The following is a 27,432-nucleotide window of genomic DNA, read 5'->3' as shown; positions in this document are numbered from 1 at the left end:
CCAGTCAGGCTGAACGATTTAGACCCACCGTACAGCGAGCACAGCAAGATGGAGGTTCCCTGCTGTATAGGGGTGGTATTATATTGGGCCTACGTATGCCGTTGGTTGTCATGGAAGGCGCCGTAACGGCTGTACGATACGTGAATGCCATCCTCCGACCGATAGTGCAACCATATCGGCAGCGAGGCATTCATCTTCTTGGACGACAATTCGTGCCCCCATCATGCACATCTTGTGGATGACTTCCTTCATGATAACGACATCGCTCGACTAGAGTGGCCAGCATGTTTTCCAGACATGAACCCTATCGAACATGCCTGGGATAGATTGAAAAGGGCTGTTTAGGGACGACGTGATCCACCAACCACTCTGAGGGATCTACGCCGAATCGGCGTTGAGGAGTGGGACAATCTGGACCAACAATGCCTTCATAAAATTGTGGATGGTATGTGACGACGAATACAGGCATGCTTCAATGCAAGATTGCATGCTATTGGGTATTAGAGGTACTTGTGTGTACATCAATGTGGACCAACACCTCTGAATCTCTCGCTGTATGGTGGTATAACATGCAATGTGTGGTTTTTATGAGCACTAAAAAGGGCAGAAATGATGTTTATGTTGATCTCTGTTCCAATTTTCTGTACAGATTCCTGAACTCTCGGAACCGAGGCGGTGCAAACTTTTTTGATGTTTATAGTTCTTTGCTTACACTTTTGTCTTTAAAAAATCATTTTTGTGTCCACATCGGACACTCCTTGTAATCGCTGCAAAAGGTGGAGGGGTCCCTTGCAGCCGTAACATTCGTCAGCAGGTGGAATTCCTGAAACCCTCATATCAGACCTCTACCGAGCAGTGGTTTGCACACTGGACTGTCATTCGGGAGGACGACTATTCGGACCCGTCTCCGGCCACCTTCATTTAGGTTTTCGTGATTTCCCTAAATCTTTTCAGGAAAATGCCGGGATGGTTCCTTTGAAACGACACGGCCTGTTTCCTTGCCCATTCATCGCTAATCCGAGCATTTGCTCCGTCTCTAATGATCTCGTTGTCGACGGGACGTTAAACACTACTCTCCTCCAATATTAGACCTTCTTTCATCATTTTCTTGGCCGACCAAATTGAAGACAAAAGCCTGCACCGAAAATAGTCTTTTGAATTTATCGCATAACGGCTGCGTACGCTGATTAAATTTACAGTAGACTGGAGGCATCAAATTCCGATGAAAATCATATGAACCGTTCTCAAGTTATGTATCCCGCCAATTTGCAAAATACGCTTTCTATAGAAACGCGTGTAAAGTTTTGGATTACATTTTTGTAGTTAAGTTAAACATACCTCTAGCCAGTGATCGCTGGAGCGTACAGCAATTATTCCGCATCCAAAATGAAGCCATCCTCCATTGTCTTCGTCGCCATGGCGGCCCTGCTGGACACTTTGGTGGCTCCTTTCACCCGCTGCTTTTTTCGCTCGATACACTTTCTGTGCACCTTTGAGCAGAAGTAGTTAAAGGCTGATTCGACCGCAAGTTTGAGCTATGGATAGGAAAAACCGACACTGGTATTTTAGTTCCCAATAACCAGTATTTTTCGGTATTTATTTGTGTCGGTTATAAATGGAGTTTTTCATTTATTACTAGCAACAGTGGTAAAAAACGGAATATTGGTTAGCCATTGCAGCAGTAATAAAATTTAACAGAGTAAACAAACATTTAAAAAAAAGGAATACCTTTTATCCACAAAATTTGCATGGTTTGAAATATTACGTTATTATAGAAAATTGAAAAAGCAATCAGTGCTGTTTTAGTAACAATGCCGACAGAAACGAGCAACAGACACATGACATAAAAATTGAAACAGGACTTGTGAAACAATAATGAGTCTGTTGCTGTGTGGGTTGGCTTAAGGTGCATGTGTACATGCAGCATGCAATACTTGCCACTTTCCCCCCCCCCCCCCCCCATCACACCCCCGACCTTTACAGTAGATTTTCGCTATGATAGTCGGACATCCGTTGTATTGCAGAATGGCACCAACCCCGGAATACGAGAGTTGTCCAGAAAGTAATGCACCGCGTTTTGTCATCCTTCAACAATTCTTCATTGAACACAATGAAAATTACACACACGAAAGAATGGCGTTATAGCTACAAACCCTATTTTTCCACCTAATCTGCATCCCGTTCTATTGCCTTCCTCCAGAGCGAAACGAAGGCGTGTATGCCTTATCGGTAACAATCCTCGTCCTGGTGGGAAGCCGGTGCTTTACTGCGTGAATCACCTAATCATCATCTTCAAAATATCTTCCACGAATAGCATCCTTTAATCACCCAAACGAGATGAAATCCGAGGAGGCTAGGTCAGGGTTGTAGAGTGGATGGAGTAACATTGTCCAACCTTGTTTTGCAACGTGTGCAGCAGTCTTTAGATTTTTGTGGGGCGGAACGTTAACGAGTTGCAGCAAAACATCTCCTGGGCGGCTGTGACGCCGAAGTCGCCAGAAGTGCGTCTCGAGTTTTGTTAACGTGTTGACACATGCTTCTGAATTAATGGTACAGCCTCTTTGCCTCTTGGCATCACATCGATAAGAATCACACCTTCACAGTCCGAGAACACCTTGATCATGACCTTACGGTCAGAAGCAATTGCTTCAAATTTTTTCTTCTTTACCCGCCTGCTTGGTTGAGTGATAACGTGCTTGCCTCCCATGCAGCGGGCTCGGGTTCGATTCCTGTCCAAGTTGGAAATTTTCTACGCTCCGGGACTAGGTGTTGTGTTTTCCTCATCATTTCATCATCATCATCCGCACTCAAGACGCGCAATGTGGCGTCGATGAAAATAAGACTTGCACTTAGCGGCCGAACTTCCCCGAATGGGGCCTCACAGCCAACAATGCCACACGCTCGTTTTTTTTTTTTTTTTCCTTCTGTGGGAAGTGACAATGGCGCCATTCCATCGACTGTCGCTTTGTTTCGGGCTCAAAATGATGAACCTAGGTTTCAGCACCTGTCACAATCATGGACAAAAAAGCCTCCCCCCTCAGCTCCAAAACGTTACAACAAATCAAGACAAATATTTTCTCTATGTGTATGAAGATAGTAATTGTTCTCGAAAGAACAGATACCATTGATGACCGTGCAGCTTCTCTAGAATAAATGATAGTTAATTGAAACCCTCAGCTGCCGACAGGTGATTCAATTAATTATCATTTATTCTAGAGAGACAGCACGGCCATCAATGGTATCTGCTCTTTCGAGAACAGTTACTATCTTCATATACATACTTAAAGGCTACCCAACTATTGACTTTCGCTGTGCGAATGCGCACAGGTTGCCCAAAATCTTACGGGAATCGTCACCTTAGTGTGCGCGAGTAATGAGTGGACGGGAAAATATGCCGGCACGGTAGCTCAGCGTATTCGGTCAGAGAGCTGATTGGCCTCTGTAATTAAAAATTGATTGAAAGGATCAACAAACGAATTTTAGCGGATGTCATGTGACGCCCTCCACGACCAAACACAATGATCAACAACGAACAAAATGCGCAAAAAATAGTTGGATAGAGCGTCTGCCATGTAAGCAGGAGATCCCGGGTTCGAGTCCCGGTCGGGCACACATTTTCAGCTGTCCCCATAGAGGTATATCAACAACACCTGCCGAAGCTGAGGGTTTCAATTAATTATCATTTAAATATTTTTTCTGTGCTATTTGTGATCCACCGTTAGACACAGCAGGACACAACTTGCACACACTTTAGAATATCCAAGAGTGCGGATAATTGCATCCATACGTCCTCTGCTGATTGACAGATGCAGCGCCAAATGTCCAATCGTAATGCTTCTGTCTTCCCGATGACAACATCATCTCGCTGCAACATGTCAGGTGTGACAGCCGTGGATGGTCTCCCCGACCGCTGCAAATCGTGGAACTCCTCCGAACCACCTTGTGGTGACTTCAGGCTCCGTGACCAGCTATTAATTGTACTTCTGTCGACAGCAGATGCTCCATAGATTTTCCACAAGCGTTTGTGAATATTCCCCACAATTTCTTTCTCTGCAATGAGAAATTCAATGATGGCACGTTGCTTTTAACGTAAATTACCTTCAGACGCCATTTTCAAACTGTCCTGCAGCTACGCCATCTGTCGAAAATGACGGAAACTTGGCACGCTAGCTCACGAGACTTCAAATAATACATACTTAATGTTTCGCATTCGTAGTATTGATTTCGGCTGAGAAAAAAAATTCCGTACGTTACTTTCTGGGCAACCCTCGTATTTTTACGAAGTGACGTAGCAGTGAAGTAGAATACTTCAATACTTCATTTCCTTTTTAAGATCAAAGATTTCTCTGCCATTTCTGTGAAATAAAAGAGGAAGCGTATTCTGGTTACAGCAATAAATTAAAATCTCTACAACAATTTGTTCATGGTATACAATAAAAGTAGAAACTAGGTGATATTCTGCCTGTGTTTACAAATTATGCTTTTATCTGCTTGTATCCATGAAAACGGACAGATTGAAAACAGAAAAATGGAATTCTTAAAGCAGAATTTTCAGTCTGCACCACTAACTATGTATAATGTCCAAATAATGGTATGATCACCGATTACAACGTGATTTTTGAGCAGAGTTTCAAAATGTTAGGATAATTAGAAAAGTACTTATGATTTTTATTCACAAAAATAGTGAACGGTGGATCGACTAGTTTTTCTTTCATTTTTTATTTTGTTTCTATGTACCTTTAAGTAGAGTAAGTGAAAACTTTTCAGTCTTCGTTGGATTGGTACGTTTAACAGGAAACAATGCGATTAAAAATTGGAAATTTTGTTATTTCAGAAACTGGTCGGAAAGAAAAAAAAAAAAAAGCGAAAACCGGTTGTTACAGCGGAAACAGCCATTCCTAGGTCTAGCTGGTTCATAATTTCCACAATGCCTGTTTGACCGTTGATGAAATTACACGTCTACTGTTTTGTTTCCGCTGTGAATCGTTTACAGAGCCACTTTTTGAAGAATCGCCTTGTAAATCGATAGCAAAATTTCTGGTGGACTCGGGACTAACATTACAATAGCGTATACATCGTAGGGACCATTTATTATGAAGAAATAGACGGTATACTTTTAGACATTTTTGAACTGAAAGTTTCCTGGTGTAAAGTCTGCTTCTTCTTGTTGGCAGCAGAGGGAGAGCCTGTGACAGCGGAGCTCCCTCGCCACGGGCCGGCCGCTGCCGCCCCCTCGCAGTGACTGCCGCGGGCCGGCGCGCGGCGTGCCTCTGGTTCGCGGCCGGGCGCGCGTGCGGCGGCGGCGGTAGACCGTACGCCCCGCGTCCGCCAATTAGGACATCGCTGCGGCCGCGCCTACCTGCGCCGCCGCCTAATTACTCGACGTGCGGCCGCGGCCGGTATGTGGCGGAGGCCGGCAGCACCCCGCAAACACCGGCGGTCGCCCGCCGCTGATTGGTTCCGGCATGGCCGTGGCGCGTGAGGCGCGCACCTGCCCAAGAACCGCCGGTGAGTACACTGGCCAGTCAGGCACTCACGCTACGAGATATACCACCACCTCACTGATAAAGTTCTACCTCTACCCCCTCTTCCGCCTTCGTCTTCATAATTTACTTTGTGGCTCTGCCTGCTGCTCATTTCCCATTCTCACTGTTTCCAGTCGCTCTTTTCTTGACCTCCACAAAAACGTTTGCTGATTTATCATCAGAAAAATATATTACTCTCATTCACACATATGGGATGTCTCTGTTCTATAATCACTTTGCTATCATGTCCATGTGTAGAGGAGTTTCGATTATTTTCTAGTAACCAGCTGACTCATACACACACACACCCAAAGCCCTGCTGTTCCTGTGCTCTATTTGCTGGCCATGCACATGTGTGTGTGTGTGTGTGTGTGTGTGTGTGTGTGTGTGTGTGTGTGTACTAGATCTTCATCAAAATCTCTGGACTGATTTCAACCAAATGAGCACTGTGAGATTTGCAGTCTCCTAGCTCCAGTCTCCTAGCTCCAATACGTGCAGAAATAGAGGCAGAAATGTGTTTCTCCATTCCACCAGTGTACAGACTGCCACGCACAACAACTACATTGTGTACGTACAGTATCAGCCCACCAGATCAAACTGCTTGGTAAAGGAGCAAGAAATGGCTTTCTGGGACCTGACATGTAAGCTGATCTGTGTGACAGGCCAGTCGCTTTGGAGTAGTATTGGCCTGCTTTATCGACTTTCTATGCACAGTAGCCTGTACACCAGGGGCAAATAAATGATTTTCAAACCTCTGCGGGGAGGAGGGTTTTGGGACTAGTATTGGGCTCTTTATCGAACAGCACTGCAGGGGCTGAATATGCCTCCAAGGTTGGGTGGGGAGAGTTTGAGATGTATAGATGACGGGATGGACAGAAAGAGGGGCAGGAGCAAATGGACACAGAGGAAAGTGGGAGAGGAAGATGCATAAGGCAAGGGGAAGGTGTGGAGAGGTGGTGGGCAGGACAGAAAAGAAGAGTGACAGGGAGACATGGAAAGAGTGGGACTACATTATTGCCAGAGGGAGGGGGAGAAAGACATGGTCATATAGAGGGCTGAAGGACACAGATAACAGCATTGCAGGGGCTCAATATGTCTACAAGGTTGGGTGGGGAGAGTTTGAAATGTATAGATGACGGGATGGACAGAAAGAGGGGCAGGAGGAAATGGACAGAGGAAGGGGGTAGAGGAAGATGCATAAGGCAAGTGGAAGGTGTGGAGAGATGGTGGGTAGGACAGAAAAGAAGAGTGACGGGGAGACATGGAAAGAATGGACAGAGGAAGGGGGTAGAGGAAGATGCATAAGGCAAGTGGAAGGTGTGGAGAGATGGTGGGTAGGACAGAAAAGAAGAGTGACAGGGAGACATGGAAAGAGTGGGACTAAATTACTGCCAGAGGGAGGGGGAGAAAGACATGGTCATATAGAGGGCTGAAGGACACAGATAACAGCATTGCAGGGGCTCAATATGTCTACAAGGTTGGGTGGGGAGAGTTTGAAATGTATAGATGACGGGATGGACAGAAAGAGAGGGCGAGGAGGAGGCATGTTCAGTCTACACTGGTGGGGAAAAGGCTGTTCAGACTCTTTAGACCAAACATATAAAGATGATAGATCACATTATTGGGAGCAACTTGCGTTTGAAAAACATTACCTGACGCTTCCTGGCGACACTAGGCATCTTTTAGTAACGCCAGACGTGGAAGGAGAAGATTTCACTAAACTAGCTGGATGTACTGACCAGGAGGCCACACATTACTTCCTGTAGTACACTCGCAGTGTGATTTTTCAACAACGAAATCTTATGAATGACTTTTTATTAGCAGAGAAAGATATTTCCGAACTGAATCAAGACCTTTCACTTTGGTCGGCCTAGCCGCATTCACACAGAACAGATGACTACATTATAGCAACACGCAAGGCACATACACACCGCGGAGAGGCTATTGCCTGCCATCGCTCTTAGGTCATAACCAATACCAAGGGAAGTCTGACGTCTTCAGGAAGTGTCAGTGCAAATTTACTCTTTTGTCTCTAAAAAAAATGTTTGCCCAGAATGTGATCCTTTAGCCATAGACCTTGAATAACCCTATACAGTGATGAGCCAGAACATTATGTTCACCTACTTAAAAGAACGTTGGTCCACCTCTGGATTACAATTCTACAGGGATTAGGCGTGCCATGGATTCAACAAGTACTTGATAGGTTTGCACATGTCTGTGGCACCAGGTTGGTATGCATGTGATGAAGTATGGACGTCTAACTTCTTGTGGGTGATGTGGTATACACGATACGAATTTTGGTTAACAGATTTGCCAACTCTGGCAGCAACAATAGCTCTAGCCTTGTGGGCACCAGGTCGAAGTAAGCTAGGATGACATATATAGTAAAGTAGGAAGATCATCCGATGCTGCTTCAGCTCTATGCTTGAATTTGTAACTGTAGTGGCTGATGAATGGTAGCATGGCAGTCTCTCATTAAACCACCACGACAAGTTTTCAGTAGGTGAGAGATCTGGAGGATATGCTCGCCAGGGCAACAGTCATGCTGTCTCTGCGCTGAGGTAGGCCAAGACAGTATGGACAACTTTCAGCATTACCTGATATTACTGGGGAAAAAATGCTTCATGTACTTCTCGAAGATAGGGAACAACCACCGATCTTAGTACAGAAATGTAACGGCTAATGCATCGGATAAGCGAACCGGAGGTAGCACGTAACATCATTCAAGGTGCTGAGAGTGATGACAAACGAACTCTAGCAAGTTTGATACTCCTCTCAGCTTACACACGCGTACATGTCCATCACGATGCTGTACTCAAAACGAGAACTCGCATAGGAACAGTGCTGACGACCAGGAGTCGGTGCACGTCTTACTGTTGCCGCGTCAAGAAAAGCGGAAATAACGGTCGTCGTGCTGTCCATAGTGGTACACACGTTGACGCATTGCCCGCGTGACTACTGGTCATGCTAAAAGCGTGTCTATTTCCTGACTCAAGGTATGTGACGTGCCTGTACTATCCTACACGATCGACTGGACGATATACTGTGGTGACAAAAGTCATGGGATACCTAAAAGCACGTATACAGAATGCGGTAGTATCGTCTACACAATGTGTAAATGGGCAGTACATTGGCAGAGCTGTCATTTGTACTCAGGTGATTCACGTGAAAATGTTCCCGAAGTGATTATGCCCTCACGATGAGAATTAACAGACTCTGAATGCGAAATGGTCGTTGGAGCTAGACGCTTTGGACGTTCTATTTCGGAAATCGTTGGAAATTCAATATTTTTAGATCTACACTTTGAAGAGTGCGCCGACAATACCAAATCTGAGACACTGCCTCTCACCACAGACAACGCAATGGCCGACAACCTTCACTTAACGACCGAGAGCAGCAGCGTTGGGGTAGAGTTGGAAGTGCTAACAAAGAAGCAGCACTGCATTAAATAACCGTAGAAATCAATGTGGAACGTACACGAACGTATCCAGAAGGACACTGAGGCGTAATCCGGTATTAACGGGCTATTATAGCAGACGACTGCCACGAGTGCCTTTGCTAACAGCACAACATTGCCTGCAGCGCCTCTCCTCGGCGCATGATCATATCGGTTGGAACCTAGAGGACTAGAAAATCGTGACCTTGTCAGAAGAGACCCAGTTTGAGTTGGTAAGGGCTGATCGTAGGGTTCAAGAGTGGTGCACAACCAACGAAGCCATGGACCCAAGTTGTCAACAAGGCACTGTGCTAGATTGAGGTGGATTCGTAATGGTGTGAGCTATCTTTACATGGAATGGAGTGGGTCCACTAGTCCAGCTGAAAAGATCATTCACTGAAAATCGCTGTGTTCGGCTACTTGGAGACCATTTGCAACCATTCAACAATGAAATTATTATGGATGACAATGCTTTATGTGAGTGGGCCACAATTGTTTGCGTTTAGTTTGAAGTACATCCTGACAGATTGAGAGAATGATCTGGCTATTCAGATGCACATGAGTCCCACCGAATATCTATTGGACATAATCTAGAGGTAAGTTCTTACACAAAATTCTGTACCGCCAGCACTTTCGCAACGACTATGGAGGCAGCGTGGCTCTATATTCTGGAGGGGACTTCCTACCACTTGTGAGTCCGTGTCACGTCGATCTGCTGCACTACGCAGGGTTAAAAGAGATTCTACACGACATTAAGAGGTATCCCATTACTTTCGTCACCTAAGTGTACGTCTGTCCCGATGAGAGCTATTCTCGTGGCACCATTAGGATCATACATCGCATTATGTGTAGCACTTCTGGAACCTGCGATTATATTTTCGCATGGGAGTCGTGGATCCTGACCAAAGTGAGCAGGAACATAGTGCAGCAAAGCGGCAGTCTCGATTGTCCACGATCCTGCAGCAGAAGAATTCTAACACGTGCTAATAGACTTTTCTACTTCTTACACGTCGTGTGTTACAGTCCTCTGAATAAGAAACCACATTCAAATGTGATTTTTGAATGAGAAATCTGTTGCACAATCTTTCCTTAAATACAAAACGTAGATCACATTACTTCTACTTACGTTGTTCGGTACGATTGAAATGCTGATCATTTGCATATCAGAGTGTGCAGTATACTTCATCCGAATTTGGTGTTTCTTGTATGCCGCCTTCGTGGTACTGCAATATTATTGGCTAGTAGCGTATAACTGTAGTTCTTCGTCTTAATTATAGAGGCATTATTTGGTCTGGTCCCGGCGGAGATTCGAGTCCTCCCTCGGGCATGGATGTGTGTGTTTGTCCTTAGGATAATTTAGGTTAAGTATTGTGTAAGCTTAGGGGCTGATGACCTTAGCAGTTAAGTCCCATTAGATTTCACACACATTTGAACATTTTTTGCATTATTTGGTGGAGGAACTTCCGTCTCGCCTGGTCGTGGTCTATGAAACTTTCTCGTTCCTGAACTTCGCCCATAGCTGCGCTGAACGTCTACTGAATTATTGCTGATTCTATCGAGTCCTGTCAGCTTACTAGCTGAACGATAAGGATCTCTGCAGATTTCCAGCTCAGCTCTGGACGAAACATCTGGAACGAGAAAGATTCGTGGATCACTTTCATACTACCTGTAAGGTTGACCAGCAACTAAGACATCTGGTCGTGGAAACCTTCATTGTACCGAGGCAGTCACAGAAACCGAACATAACCGTAGTTGTAAAAGAGAAGACGTAACGACGACGTACGCGGAGTAAGCCTGCGGTGAAGATGGTTTCAGTTGTAGTGGCTGTAGACTACGCCCCCGCAACCGCCCTCTCGAGCGCAGCACGTGGGCGCGGATCCATTAGGGCAGCGACAAGCCTCGTTACGGGGGCGGGCAGGGACGGGCCGGGCCGCACTGGGCCTGCGATTAGTCACGTCACTCAGACGGCGGGAAGCGGCACTCGGAAGCGATCGGTGAATTTAATTAGCACGCGTGTGGTCTCCGGAAGGCGGGCGCCATCCATCACCCGGCGCGGCCGCGGTTGACTGGCGTGGCCGTGGCCGCTTCCTCTGGGTCGGAGGTCTTCGCCGGCCACACACGGCTTCATTACGCCCCTCGCTGATCAGGCACGACCGGACTCCGGGAAAGTAGCCACTGTGCAGATGAAGCGAGCTAAATACTGTGTACAGCGGCAACAGAAAATACTTTGTCTTACGCTCCTGTCATTTCAAAAACCACTTTTGCTAAGTGATGGATCTAACATTGACGGGAGCTCCTGATGACTCGGAGTTTTCTTACGAACAGAAACGAAGGAAATTTAGCTTCAGTAACTGAATTATTTAGAATGCTATAGATATTAAGAGGGAGGGCGTCTCTATTTTTCCTTATCGTTTAACACCAGTGAACTGTGGAAAACTGAGAACGTCTCAGGACAATAAAACGTGGGAGAGAATATCAAAATCGACAACAAAATCGACGCAAGAGTGAAACTGTAGGAAACTCACACTAACAACTTCCTGCAGTAGAATTTACACAACATAAAATGGTTCAAATAGCTCTGAGCACAATGGAACTTAACTTCTGAGGTCATCAGTCCCCTAGAACTTAGAACTACTTAAACCTAACTAACCTAAGGACATCACACACATCCATGCCCGAGGCAGGATTCGAACCTGCGACCGTGGCGGTCGTGCGGTTCCACACTGTAGCGGCTAGAACCACTCGGCTACTTCGGCCGGCTTACACAACATTACAAACAGAGACAAATTCCGGATTAGATACCCATTTCAATTTCTAGAAGGTGACTGTCAGGGGTGTGCAGGGAAGGACATGTTGACCGCGAAGAAATTATTACAAACAATTGAAAAACTAGCACTCTACAGGTCGAGGCACAGGATATCAGCAGTCTGAAGGCCCAAGGGATATTAGGAAATCTGTAAAAATGAATTGAAAAAGGCCAATCTAGATCTAATATGAGTTAGTAAAGTGAAATACGAAGAATGGTTGCAAGGGTAATATCTAAAGCAGCAGAAAATGGGTATAATAACAGTATTCGGTACGAGCAGCATGGTAGGGTAAAGAGATCGTTACTGCGAACAGTTCAATGGTAGGATTATTATAAAGAGAACCGGCAGCAGACAAAAGCCTACCGCAATAGTTTAGGTATATAGACTGATCATAAGACGGTTAAGAAGATGGTGACCGCAGGAGATTCTTCAAAGTGCAGGAAACAGTGTTGGAAACCGCCAAACAAGCAAGAATGAGAAGAAGTCTGAGAAAGAAAAGTAAAGGAGAACGGCATCATAAACAAGATAAATATGAACCTGGAATGCACTAGTCTTATACAGGGTAAGTAGAGAAAGAGGCCTGAACTTCGCAGAAGTAAATTTCTTAATTTTGTAGTACAGACTGGTTGAAAAATATTACTCATAGACAGCATAGATTTTGTGTACTGTCTCAGAACGTTCTCAACTAAAATGTGGACTATCGTAAAGACCAAAATCTGAAAATTAAAGACTTTTTTTTAAAGAAAAGCTATGAATCGCTTACTGAAATTTTACTTAATCAGTACTGATATAATTCTGAGTCACGATTTATGACAGCAACATCTTTTTAAAAGTCTACTTTAAACGTAATAGTGTACAAAACTTCCAGAAAAAATCAAATTATAACGTCATTTTTATTTCGAGAAATGTGTACTTATGCTATACATAAATATTTAACATGCTTTATTTCACTGGAACACAAAACACATATCAGAAAAGTGTGAGATCACAAGCTGTCATTCATGCATCAAATTCGCGCCAAAATATCTTTTAAAGATGGTAAGCATTACGTGTGCATGCAATTTCTAGTCTTTCAGCTACACTATTTAGGCTATGAAACAGACAAACTTTTCAAGATTTACCTATGTGTTCACCAACCTGGTACTTTATACTGTTATGCCCTATTACACATATTCTAGAACACTTCAGGGATAAAAATTTGTATGACGTATAAGGTACACTTTGTACTATTTCTTTAGTCAAAAGTAAGTAAATATAACCCAATATTTTATGAAATTTGAATTTCTGAACACTTGGAGCAGTTGAGGACTGCATTATCCCTCACGCTGGAAATATTTCACTGAAGGTTTTGCACATTGTAACAATTAATGCAATGTTCAAATATGGACTTTCACTTTTACGCGTACAATTCATCTGAAATATTCGTGGACTAGGAATACGAACTCAACACATGTCATTATGTACGTCTCACACAAATAGTTGAAATCGATACTTCTATTAAAGCATTCTCCCGAAAACACTGATTTATGCAATATAACACTGCTAAATCATTACATTGCCTGAAGGTGTTGAAGAGACGATCTGCCGTGCTGGCGGCGCTGGATAGTGCTATGTAACAGTGGCTCTACAAATTCACTTCTTGGTGACGGAAAAATAACTCCTTTTACAATATGGGGTTGGGTTGTTTTGGGGAGTCCTAGCGAATGCGAGTCCAGTGTTTTTAGAATATGCAAAGCTGCTGCACACAAATGGCATTTCCAGTCTACACTCACTTCACAGAATCTGGAGACAATTTAGCCTCTTTCTCGTCCCCAGTTGCGTCGACTTCAGGGGTTGGCCACAATACAACTGTTAAACAGTAGGCGTTCTCACTTCGCGCCCTCCCACGTTCCCCATTTACAAGTTCAGCTCCCAGATATTCCCTCCACTTTTTCGTATAAGTTACAATTAAATATTTCTTATGCGCGATTCAGAAAGGTTACATAACACGTTTATCCCATCCAACATACAAAAGGAAAGGAATTTCGTAAAATTATTTAATAAATTACACAAATCTTAAAGCATTCAAAATTAAGGAGACAGTGATATTTACGTTTATGATATACTGTTCCCTCTCAGATGTTACAAACTGACCTGTGAAAAGGATGTCAGACATAAATATGGGTGTAAGAAGGTCACTGAGAAGTAAATATATCAAAAGAATAATTGATTGACAGAGGAAATAAGTATGAAAACTTTTAGGAAAGGTAATGCTGCATTATAAAACAGTTACAAATAAAATCAATAGCAGTTACAAGAAAGCTAAACTAGCAGTTCCAGGAAAGCTGAACCTAAATAATACAGCTAAGGTAAGAAAAAATACAAATGATATGACTATCGAAAAGACACAAAATCTCATAGGACGGATAGCTTAAAATACCACTCGGAGAATACGAAAGCAAACTCGTCATCACTAGGAGTGATAAGGGAATCACACTTTTAAATTCAGAAAAGAGAGCTCACTACATACACTTTCATAGTTCATAGAAAATGAGCTGGTAGTTTGAACTTCAGTTTTTGATTTTGTTTGCGCGAACTATTGCGCCTATTGATCTAAGTCTGATGAATACGTGTGGGATTGCGCCTCCGTAGGTAATTCCTCCAGAAGTGAGGATCTACTGTTCCGAACGACCTCTGGCCCTTAAGACAGTTTCCAATTTTAACAGTGGCTCTGATTATATTATTGGTTTTCTCCTTCGCAGACAGAGCATTTTATTTTTAATTTTATTTCCTTCTATCTAATTTTCAAAGTAACGTACAATGTAATTAAACTGTGATTCTCCGGCGCCTGTGTCAAGTATTAAATGCGCCTGTAGCATCACGTTTCAGCTTGCTCACTGGCACTGCATCTACCATTTCCATGTTTTACCATTTTTAGGTACGCCATTCACACAAGTATAGTTGGTGATGATTTTAACCTGACCTCGACATATTGGCCAAAATACATGTTTAAAGCCGGCTGTAGACTTAAAACATAGTTCTAAATTGTACTTTCTGAGAAAATTATTTCGAAAAATTAGTTCATGAGCCCACTCGAACTGTAAATGGTTGCGAAAACATACTTGACTTATTAGCAACAAATAGCTCTGAACAAATAGAGAACATCAAGACGAATACGGATATTAATGACCATGAGGCAGTTGTAGCGAGGCTGAACACCGTAATATGAAAACTCATCAAAAATAAATGCAAAGTACGTCAATTCAGAAACAAATAAAAATCCGTTAGAGGTTGTTTAATATACATTGTCCACTCCTTCCGAACTGACTATGTAAGAATACGCTGAATGTGGTTTGAACTCAAAGAAACTGTACCGATGGGAGTTGAGAGATATATACAACGCAAATTAGTAATCGATGGACCTGGTCCCCGGTACGGGTCAGAACACTCTTCCAAATTGACGAAAAGGCAATTCAGTTTGAAAGAATGCAAAATCCACAAGATTGGTGAAATTTTATAGAAACTAGAAATTTAGTGCGAACTTCAATGCGAGATGCTTTTAATGCTTTCCTCAACGAAACTCTGTTTCGAAATCTGGCAGAAACTCGAAGACATTCTGGTCATATGTAAAGTACACCAGCGGCAAGACGCAGTCAATACCTTCACTGCGTGATAACAATATTTATGTCACAGATGACTTTGCGACTAAAGCAAAATTACTAAACACGGTTTTCCGAAACTCGTTCACCAAAAAGGATGAAGTAAATATTTCAAAATGCAAATCTAGAACAACTGCCAACATGAGTAACTTAGAAGTAGATATCCTCGCTGTGGTGAAGCACCTTAAATCACTTACTAAGGGCCAGGCTTCCGGTGCAGATTGCATAATAGTCAGTTTCTTTTCAGATTATTCTGATGCAATAATTCCATATTCCCCCCCCCCCCCCCCCACACACACACACATACACACCCCATGAACCATGGATATTGCCGTTGGTGGGGAGACTTGCGTGCCTCAGCAATACAGATAGCCGTACCGTAGGTGCAACCACAACGGAGGGGTATCTGTTGAGAGGTCAGACAAACGTGTGTTTCCTGAAGAGGGACAACAGCCCTTTCAGAAGTTGCAGGGGTAACAGTCTGGATGATTGACTGATCTGGCCTTGTAACACTGACCAAAACGGACTTGCTGTGCTGGTACTGCGAATGGCTGAAAGCAAGGGAAACTACAGCCGTAATTTTTCCCGACGGCATGCAGCTTTACTGTATGGTTAAATGATAATAGCGTCCTCTTGGGTAAAATATTCGGGAGGTAAATTAGTCCCTCATTCGGATCTCCGGGCGGCGACTACTCAGGAGGACGTCGTTATCAGGAGAAAGAAAACTTGCATTCTACGGATGAGACCGTGCAATGTCAGATCCCCTAATCGGGATAGAAAATTTGAAAACGGAAATGGATAGGTTAAAGTTATATATAGTGGGAATTAGAGAAGTTCGGTGGCAGGAGGAACAAGAATTCTGGTCAGGTTAATACAGGGTTACAAATACAGAATCAAATCGGGGTAATGCTGGAGCAGGTTTATTAACGAATAAAAAAAATAGGAGTGCGGGTAAGCTACTTCAAACAGCATAGTGTACGCATTATTGTGGGCAAGATAGACACGAAACCCAAGCCAACAACAGTAGTACAAGTTTATATGTCAACTAGCTCTGCAGATGCCGAAGAGATTGATGAAACGTATGGTGAGATAAAAGAAATTATTCAGGTAGTGAAGGGAGACGAAAATTTAATAGTCATGGGTGCCTGGAATAAGATAGTAGGAAAAGAAAGAGAGGGAAATTTAGTAGGTGAATATGGAATGGGGGTAAGAAATGAAAGAAGAAGCTGACTGGTAGAATTTTGCACACAGCATAACTTAATCGTAGCTAACACTTGGTTCAAGAATCATGAAAGAAGGTTGTATACATGGAAGAGGCCTGGAGATACTGGAAGGTTTCAGAAAGATTATATAATGGTAAGACAGAGATTTGGGAACCAGGTTCCAAAGTGTAAGACGTCTCAGGGGCAGATGCGGTCTCTGAACACAATCTATTGGTTACGAACTGTAGATTAAAACTGAAGAAACTGGTGTGAATATAAGGAGATGGGACCTGGATAACGTGACAAAACCAGAGGTTGTAGAGAGTTTCAGGGAGAGCATAAGGGAACGACTGATAGGAAAGGGGGAAATAAATACAGCAAAAGGAGAGTGGGTGGCTTTGAGGGATGAAATAGTGAAGGCAGCAGAGGATCAAGTAGGTACATAGACGAGGGCTAGTAGAAATCTTTGGGTAACAGAAGAAATATTGTAATTAATTGATGAAAGGAGTAAATATAATAATTCAGTAAATAAAGCATACAAAAATGAATACAAACGTCTCAAAAATTAGATCGACAGGAAGTGCAAAATGGCCAGGCAGGGATGGCTAGAGGACAAATGTAAGGATGTAGAGGTTTATCTACCTAGGGATGGCTCGCGACTGCCACAAGCAGCAACAGTAGCTCGCGCGTGCACAGCCGCGCGGACAGCCACGTAAACATGTAAACAGACCTTTCGACTTAGTGAAGACTTGCCCTAGATGCTTTGCTCGCCATAACAGACAAGACTGCCTGTCACGTAATGCAACGTGTTAAAAGTGTGGAAAAACAGCCCATACCCTAGCAGTTAGTTTGCAATGGCACAAAATTGTCAGTTCTGCCCGCTCTAAGAAAAAACAGGCTCGTGCATGAGCAGTGAACGTCGTGTTTTCCGAAAGCTAAAACAGGTTCTCAGAAAAGTAAGATTCTCGCCCTATTGCTGTGCAATGACATTCAAACAAACTATTTTTCCCCTTACAAATAGCTGGTCGTCGTGTGAACTTTCAATTAGACGCAGGTACATCAGTTACTTTGCGTAATTGTGCCACGTACGAACAGTTAGGCTCACCAGCCTTTCTAAATCCAGCAGGTACCTCACTGCTTACAACAGAGAGGAAATTTTAGTGAATGGACAGTGTAATTTGCTTGCCACTTACGAATCTGACACTAGGAGACTGAATTTTACTGTGTTGTCAAGACAGCAATCAGAACATTTTCAGTTTAGATGTCTTTGATTTGTTTGGCCTTAGCATCCAAGATAACGCACTTTCCATATCAGCTTATGATCCGAAAGCCAATGTAGCTAGCTAGCTTGCTTAAAAAACTTTCTGAACTATTTTCCGAGGGAATGAGAAAAGCAAATAACTTGGAAGCGCGTGTTACTTCGAAAGACAATGCACAGTCTAAGTTTCTCTGGGCCCACCCCATTCCAATTGGTTTCAGACAATGTAGCCAGTGAATTGAAAGAATTGGAAGATAATGGTGTACTTGCTCCCATTCAAGCTATAGAATGAACAAGTCCACTAGTTTTGCTGCCTAAGCCTTCTGGTTATATTTGCATTTGTGTTGACGTTAAGTCCACAGTCAACCCACAGGCAATAGCCGACACTTACCCTTTACCTCGCCCTGAGGAATTCATGGACTGGCTTGGTGTAGGACGCAACTTTTCTATTACAGATTTGCGTGATGCTTACTACAAATTACATTGTATGAAAAATCACAGAAAGTGTTTGTTGTAAATACACACTTGAGATTTTTCAAGTATTTGCGTTTTTGCTTCGTCAGTGTTTTAGTACCCGCCATTTTTCAACGTCACTTGGAACAACTGACTACAAGGCGGTCATTTTGTTCGAACTACCTTGACGATATTGTCATCTCAGGTCGTATACCAGAGGAACATATTGCAAATTCCATACTCTTTATCGAGTATTGTCGTCTCGAAAAGTGTGACTTTTTTTCAAAGTGAACGACAGTTCTTAGGCCACGTGATAAACAGTCAGTGTGCATCTCCATCAATCTCAGTTGCTTCAATCAATGACCTCCCTGTTCCTCCCAATATGTGTGAACTGCAGTCAGTACTAGGCAAGATGATAAACTACATTCAGTTCATACCGAATTCCGGTCAGGTCGTAGCTTCATTGCAACGCTTAGGTCGCAAAAATGTACCGTGTGGTCTAAAGAATGTCAAGACGCCATATATAAACTCAATGTCTTGCTTAGTGACAGATGTTTAGTGCTTTTTGACCCTGCAAGCCACCAGTTTTGCAAGTCGACACTTCTTCCTAGAGAATCGGCGCTGTGCTTTTGCACGAAACTGGTGCACAAGGCAGACCTATTGCTTTTGCCCCGAAGTTACTCACTCACTCAGTGCAATTATTCTCAAATAGAAAAAGAGGCTCTCGCTATTGTGAAAGTTGTGATAAATTCCATCCCTGTTCGCATGGTCTCTAGTAGTATTTAGTGACTGCTCACAAGCCTTTGCAGTTGTTATTTCATCTGTCAACGCCAGTTCATTCGAGCGCTGCTCAAAAATTGCACCGCTGGGCTTTGTTGCTTTCGCAGTATCAGTACGAAATTGTGTACAGACTTACGGCAGAGCATGACAACGTAGACGCCCTATCTTGCCTTCTTGTTGCCAAATCTATGCACAGGACTGCATTGCTGTCATCTTTTCTTTTGCACTACAGGACACGGGAGCAGAACCAGACCTCAAGATTTTGTTGCATTATTTTCGCATGTCTTGGCCTCGTTCATTGAATAGTACCCAGAACTCAGATGTACGCCGATATTTGGCACGTTGGCATAATCTTTCAGATCAACAGTTCAAAATGAGATGGGGCAGTCCCTTGTGCATGTTCCCGAAGTGTTGCGATTGCTCCATCAATGACATTGGGGGATTCGTTCAAATGGCCCTGAGCACTATGGGACTTCTGAGGTCATCAGTCCCCTAGAACTCAGAACTACTCAAACCTAACTAACCTAAGGACAGCACACACTTCCATGCCCGAGGCAGGATTCGAACCTGCGACCGTAGCGCTCTCGCGGTTCCAGACTGAAACACCTAGAACCGCTTGGCCACAGCGGCCAGCTTGGCGGATTGTTCGCACTAAACAGTAAGCGCGCCGGCATTACACTTGGCAGGACATGGACGCCCATATTGAGCAGTTAAAAATGAATATAATATTGCCCTTCAGAACAGCGACACAAATTACAAGTTTACAAGGTGAGCTGTGTGTATATTCTGCGTCAGAAAACAAGCTTACGTTCTCGGAATCATAATCCAGTCACCTGACCTTCGATTCTTCATAAAACATGCTAAGAAGGAACTGAATACGAAATAGAAACAATTCAACTCGGAAATGATACAGTAACCAACTTCTCAGTGGTTGATAAATTGTCGTCTTCTCCAAGCCATACCACAGCAAATGAAAATGGTTAAGTGAACACCTGCTCGTGAAATGACACGAAGTCACGACTTAACTCACCTCTAACTGCAGCACGGAACTCAACAACACAAAATAACTTGGAATTGTCTTGTTGTCGGAAACCCTGAACCCCATGCAAATTATTCAACACCACACTCTGCATCTTTCATCACAACAGTAAGCTCCAGGGAAACGTTGCTTCAAAACCAAGCACTTCGTAACACTTCAGGATACAGCATCCGGCTCTCTAGAGATAGCAATGACATTACAGAGACTGAATTCCTTACAAACTAGAAGCACATGGCAAACTCTACCACCGACGCGCGCGCTTGGCTACAAGCCAACGGCTGACCAAAGACAAGGTTTTCCAAGCGACGGTTACGCAAAGAGGTATGACTGGGTTGAAATCTCAGTGGTAATTTGAAAATTTATATCATATATCTTGAAGATAAAACGGGTTGTGAGAAAATGAAAGAGACTAAAAGTCACTTTTGAACTTGCCTTAATGATGGATTGTGAATATACTTTAGGTTCAGCAGATTTGTTTTTAATTCCGATGGGAACGGATAATGAATAATTATTCTCTTTTACCTATACTCATTCTTGCCTCTCTGTGTTCTGTATATTATTAGAATATGATTACCTGACACACGTTTATAGCATACTGTTCCCTTTTTGTAACTGTAACGGCAGGGATACTTCAGAGATACTGAATACAACATAGATCCACTACATACATTTTATTATTTAGTAAATAAAACTATAACTACGTTAGCAGGAGACGATGCCTAACACCTATTAAAATCAGCGTTGTGGTCCTCAAGTCCTTTGATTATCATCCGCCATTACTGGATGTAATTTCTTTTGCTCCATTACAGAATATTAAGTAATCAGGTAAGTTTAATAATTCAGTTCATACAGTCATAAATGAGAATTACCTAATCTCACAGTCAGAAGAAAATTTTATTACTGAAAAATACACAGAGTGTTTCTTGAGTTTCGGTTCGAAAAATTGTGGTCCATCATTGCATAAGCACAATAATGTAAGCTGAAATTGTAAAAGAACCGTCAAAAGCGGAATACCCAACAATTTTTGGGAGCTGCATGCATTTTCGATCTAAAAATGAAAGAAGCCTCTAGAATATTTTGATTCAATATACTCAGGTTTCTTTGTTAGTGTTATAATCTTCAAGGAAGACCAAGAATGTGCAAAACTCCGAAGTGGAGATAAATTCCAAGCAGCATTTGCGAGTACTATCACGGACAACTTCATAAATAATACATCAGCGATGTGGCTGTTGCGGTAACATGAGACATATACGCTGGAGCTACGCCGTGCTCGTAGCAGTGAATTGAGGTATAAGCTGAAATTTATTTACACCGTTTTCTCCATGCATCCCATCCGTCTTGAGGAGAAATTGCTAATCCATTTGCAACGTTCCGGAATGCAGCTCGGTTTTCCGACCCACTTTAGAGAGCATGGCCGCCGCATAAACAAAGCGACAGTGAGCAGTGGTGGAGAGGGGTGCGGGGTGGCGTGGGCGAGGAAGGAATTCTCGCGTTACTGCGCCACTCCAGACGGTAGTTGTGACGTCGCGCCCGAGGAATGCAGACGGCGTGGCTCCCCAAGGCGGAACTAGCGCACCGTGCCGTGGAGGCAATACGCCGAGGATGGCTGAGTGGCTGATGGAACAGGCCAACAACTACCGCTCTAAATAAACAGAACTGTAACAGGAAACCATTCAGACAGAGAAACAAATTGAGTCCTGATTAATTATAAGTGGTATCCGAAAGAACAGTACTTTTGATCCTGCATCCACCATGAATCAAAACACACAGGAATTAAAGACATTAGCTGCCAGTGGACACTGATTTATATCAATGGTGTAAGTCGAAAATTTGTTCCGGATAGGGACTCTGAAACGTCCCCTTAGAACCAATTATACAAGACTGTGCTTGTAAAATCTCAAAACGGTCCTGCCTATCAGTGTCATTACAATTCTCAATTGTTTGAATTTTATTCTGAATTAACTCATTAATTTCAAATATGCCGTCGATGTCATCCCTGTCAGTACTTGCAGAGTGATTGTTAGTGTCTAGTTCCGTAGAAAATTCCGAACTGTTGTCTAACAGAACGTAAAGCCGATTAATTTCCTCATCATGATATGAGAGCCAGTCTTCAAATTTCAAAGCTATTGACTTACCTTCTTTCTCTAAACTTATTTCAGCATCGTGAAAGCTTAAGACTGCTTTGTATTCATTCAAAAAGTCTACTCCCAGTATAATTTCCGTCGACAATAATGGAACAATAAGGAAGTTCATAGAGAAGCTGTGGCTTTGGCAAAAGAATTCTAAATTGGTTTGTTGGCGTACATCTACACTTTTTCCAAAGATTGCACCTTGTAATTTAATCTTACGTAACAGAAGTGTGGGGCAATCGTTCGATTTGTTGCATTTGCTAAAAGCTGTTTCACTAATTACTGAAATGGGACTGCCAGAGTCAAGTACTGCCGTAAATTTTACGTCATTTACTGTAATGTGAATCACAGGATATGCAATGTTGTTACGTTTTACGTCGTGTTCCTGGAGTAAGATGTCCCTAATGTCTTCCATTTTTACGTAATTACTAGCTACGGCAGCTGTGTCGTCAGTTTCATAAGTACGTCTTGTGGCTGCCAGCGGTGTGAGTCATTGCCTATTGTCTCTTTGTTGGCGCGCGTCGTTGTTGGGATTTGGAGACCTAACTTCCACAAATTCACGTTGTCGAGAGTGCTCTGCTCTGTTTAAATCCCGCCAGTTCTAAGGGGACGTTTCAACTCGAACCCGGGTCTCCTGCTCACTACACAGATCGGCTGACTCTACGCCATCCAAACACAGTGGTCACCAGAACCGCACGGAGTTTCCTGGCACGCCTCTCGTCAACTGATACAGTGAGTCTGCTCAGTAGACTTATTACTTGTGGTGTCTCGTCAATACCCGAAAAAGTAGCTGTAAGTGGTTGTTCTTTGGAGGGCGACAATGACCAGTGGCGCAGAGAGTCGCAAGCAAAGCCAGTTGTTGAGAGGCTGTGGAAGGTGTAGGCTGCGTGAGCCAAAGACGGTAGCGTAGCGAAGGATTTATCTCTATGTTTAATAGTAGTGGCACACAGTTTGAATAACAGTGTGTTTCTGTTTGTGCAGTGTGATAAAGGAAATAAATTAAATTTTACCAGTTCTTAATGCGTCTCCATCAGTTAGTAACACACCATTGCATTTAACATTGAACGAAGTCTCGATATACACGATCAACTACAACAAGAGGATTGTAACATAACAATCATTAATTAACCCATATAATCTCCAAGACGAAGGGAGATTATAAACGGTCACCACATATACACAATTAATAAAAGCGATCACTGCTCCCTCTGTCAGCTGATACGCGTGTACCGAATGGGAAGTTAATCGTTTACCTTTTTCTGTGTTTTCGACGTAGTATATTCATTAAATTTTATGCGAGTTTCTCAGTTTAAAAGGTTTAATCTCTCGATTTTGTAAGTGAAAATTCATTCACTCTGTAGTTCAATAGTTTTCCACTAGAAAACCAGCTACGTAGCTAATTGACGCATCAGCATCCATTGGTGACACAGTTGGAGGATTGTCTGCTTTTATAGTTCTCTTATGCGGTTAGTCTTGCCAGGATGGTTGGGACGCAGGAGGAGCTGGCCGCAGTTCACAAACAGCTGAATGCACTTTTGGGTACGATCAGTCACGTTCATGCTGCTGCCTCGGGATGTAGCGGTGGCACCTCAGGTATCACTTCTTTTGCCCACAGGCTCTGTTTCCGAGGCGCCTCCTATTGTGATCCTGGCGGTGTGGATCCTCCCCCACAGCAGGGAGTGGCCGGTGGTAACACGTTCGCGTCGCTCGAGGCCGAGGGATAATGTGGAGACTGGTCGCCTGGCCTCGCCCAATCACCCTGTGAGTGAACAGGTGGCGGAACCTACAGCAGCGTCCGAGCGGGCACACGGGGAAGGAGTTTACTAATTATCGGAAGCTCGGATGTTAGGCGCCTTATGGAGCTCCTTAGGAGGGTAAGGTTCATGGATGGAAAGAGGACAATGAGTACTCGGTATGTCTGCCGGGGCGCCTCATCCGAGATGTGGAGCCGGCGTTGCCTGTGGCTATCGAGCGTGCAGCGTGTAGTCGTCTGCATGTTGTAGCTCACGTCGGTACCAACAACGATTGACACATGGGTTTCGAGGCGATCATCAGGTCGTACAGGCGGCTGGCGGAGGTGGTGAAGACTGATAGCCTCGCACGCGGGGTGCAAGCAGAGCTCGCAATTAGCAGCACCGTTCGCAGATTTGGTCGGCGTCCTTTGGTATGGAGTCGAGTGGAGGGTCTCAACCAAAGACTTCGTCGACTCTGTGACGATCTTGGCCGCAGATTTATAGACCTGCGTTACGATTTGTAGGAGTCCCCTCTATAGATCAGTGGTGCACTACACAAAGGAAGCAGCTAGTCGAGTAGCAGACTACTTGTGGGGTGCACATAAGGGTTTTATGGGCTAGGCAGTAGTATGAGGTGCTCTAATGAACACTCGCCACTCGATATGCTGCAAGGGAAGACAAACAGCGTTCAGAATAAAGACACTTCGACTTTCACAATTTTATCAATAAACTATCGTAGTATTCGTAATAAAGTTCCCGGATTTACTGCCCTCCAGGAAAGTTTTCGCGCTCGAATTATTCTCGGTACTGAGACCTGGCTGAGACTCGATGTGGAACGCTCTCAGAAATTGAGTCGTGGGGCGCATATTGGAAAGACAGATTAGAGGCCATAGAAGAAGGAATGTTAATTGCTGTTGACAAAAATATTGCCTGTATTCAAATGTTTCAAATGGCTCTGAGCAATATGGGACTTAACATCTGTGGTCATCAGTTCCCTAGAACTTAGAACTACTTAAACCAAACTAACCTAAGGACATCACACACATCCATGCCCGAGGCAGGATTCGAACCCGCGACCGTAGCAGTCTCGCGGTTCCGGACTGAGCGCCTAGAACCGCTAGACCACCGCGGCCGGCTTGCCTGTATTGAGTGTGTCAGTGGCGTCATCTGGTCGCGTATGACAGTAGTAGGTGAAACGGAGTTAATTGTTGGGTGTTTTCACCAGCCACCAGATACTGCTGTGACAGTTCGAGAGTCATTCAAAAAAGGTCTACAATTAATACCGCGTAAATACCCAGATCGTTCAGTGATGGTTGGAGGTGACTTTAACCTGCCGAATATTGACAAAACGTGTATGGATTCATTGCGTTGAGTACAGACAGACAGACAGTCAAATGAAATACTTTTGAACACGATTTCTGAAAACTGTCTTGAGCAGATATCCCGGCAGTCCACACGCTACAAACAGGCCGGACCTTATCTGCAATGTAAGCATAGAAACTTGGATTAGGAATCATGATGTCATTATAGCAACAAGGATTACGAAAGTTAATAAATAAGTCAAGAAGGCTAAGAGAGAATTTCTGCTAGAGATAAGCAGTTGTTAACATCTCGCCGGCCGGAGTGGCCGAGCGATTCCATGCGCTACAGTCTGGTGCCGCGCGACCGCTTCGGTCGCAGGTTCGAATCCTGCCTCGGGCATGGATGTGTGTGATGTCCTTAGGTTAGTTAGGTTTAAGTAGTTCTAAGTTCTAGGGGACTGATGACCTCAGAAGTTAAGTCCCATAGTGCTCAGAGCCATTTGAACCATTTTTGTTAACATTTCAGTTAGACATTGAATTGGCAGCAATTGGTTCCAGTAAGATGAATGCAAAGGAATTACGGGCAAAACTTATGACGGCTGTAAATCGTGGTCTGTAGAGTTACGTGCCTAGTAAGTGAATAAAGGATGGAAAAGATGATTTAATAACGAAATCTGGTGGGTGGGGAGGAAGCAGAGGCTGTTGCACTCTTGGTTCAAAAGGGAATCCATAAATTACGGCAAGCGAAGGTTAGTGGAGATTCGTGCGTCTGTGAAAAGATCTATTCGCGAAGCATACAATAGCTACCACCGTCCCACTGTAGCAAACGAGCTGCCACGGAGCCCGAGAAAATTCTGGTTGTTTGCAAAATCGCTAAGCGAGTCTTAGGCTTCCTTTCAGTACCTTGTTGACCAGTCTGGTGTGGCTTTCGAAGATAAGAAAAAGAAGGATGAAGTTTTGAATCTCACATTGAAGAAACCGTTCAGACAGGAGAATCGTACTAACATATCGTCATTTGACCATAGGGCAGGCACGACGACATGATTGTTACATAGAAATAAGCATACCTGGCGTAGGGAAACAACTGGAATATTTGAAAGCAAGTAAATCACTAGGTCCGGATGGAATCCCAGTTCGATTTTACAAAGAGTATTCTACGGCATTGGGCCCTTAACCGGCTTGCATTTATCGTGAATCTCTCCCCCAGCGCAAAGTCCCAAGCCACTGGAAAAAAGCGCAGGTAGAAGAACGGACCCGCAAAATTACAGACCAATATCCCTGACTTCTGTTTGCTGCAGAATCCTTGGACATATTCCCAGCTCGAATATAATAAACTTTCTTGAGACTGAGAAGCTTATGTCCATGAATGAGCATGGTTTTAGAAAGCATCGCTCGTGCGAAACACAACTTGTCTTTATCTCACATGATGTACTGAGAACTATGGATGAAGGACAACAGGCAGATTCCATATTTCCAGCTTTCCGGAAAGCATTTGACGCGGTGACCCATTACAGGCTGTTAACGAAGAAACGTGCACGTGGAGTACGTTGACAGGTATGTGAGTGGCTCGAAGAATTCTTAAATAATAGAATCCAGTATGTTGTCCTCGATTGTGTGTCTTCATCAGAGACAAGGGTACCATCAGAAGTGCTCCAGGAAAGTGTAATAGGACCGCTGTTGTTCTCTGTGTACATAGTTAATTTGGCTCACAGGGTGGGCAATAATCTGCGATTGTTTGCTGATGATTCTGTGGCGTGCGGTAGAATGTCGAATTTGAGTGACTGTAGGAAAATACAACACGGATTAGACAAAATTTCCAGTTGGTTTCATAAATGGCAGCTAACCCTGAATGTGGAAAAATGTAAGATAATGCTGTTGACTAGGAAGACCGAACCTGTAATGTTCGGATACAATATTGCTAGTGTCCTGCTTGACACAGTGAAGTCGATGTAACATCTGGGCATAACGTTGCAAAATGGTAGGAGAGGGAACGAACATGTGAGAACTGTTGTAGGGAAGGCGAATGCTCGAATTCGGTTTATTCCAAGCATTTTAGGAAAGAGTGGTTTATGGTATACGAGACTGCATATAAGACGCTGGTACGAGCTATTCTTGAGTACTCTCGAGTGTT

This window comes from Schistocerca cancellata, chromosome 5 (genome assembly GCF_023864275.1).
Source record: "Schistocerca cancellata isolate TAMUIC-IGC-003103 chromosome 5, iqSchCanc2.1, whole genome shotgun sequence".
Lineage (NCBI taxonomy): Eukaryota > Metazoa > Arthropoda > Insecta > Orthoptera > Acrididae > Schistocerca > Schistocerca cancellata.
Note: the sequence above shows the minus strand (reverse complement) of the source record.